Raw genomic sequence first — 218 nt, 5'->3', positions numbered from 1 at the left:
GAAATACTAGGATGCAATATACATATATACAATATATATAGATATATAGGCAGTTGATGTGCAGAGCAGGGGTGAATGTTCACACATTTTCAGGAGACCAGGGGAACCAAATATTGGAAAAAAAAATGGCTTAGACCCCTGAGCGAAATTATACAAAAACATCAATCACATTTCTCAGATTCACAGTAACAAAACCCGTGGCTATAACAGCTCCTTTC

This window comes from Etheostoma spectabile, chromosome 5, assembly GCF_008692095.1.
Source record: "Etheostoma spectabile isolate EspeVRDwgs_2016 chromosome 5, UIUC_Espe_1.0, whole genome shotgun sequence".
Taxonomy (NCBI): Eukaryota; Metazoa; Chordata; class Actinopteri; order Perciformes; family Percidae; genus Etheostoma; species Etheostoma spectabile.
This window is presented reverse-complemented; position numbering follows the sequence as displayed.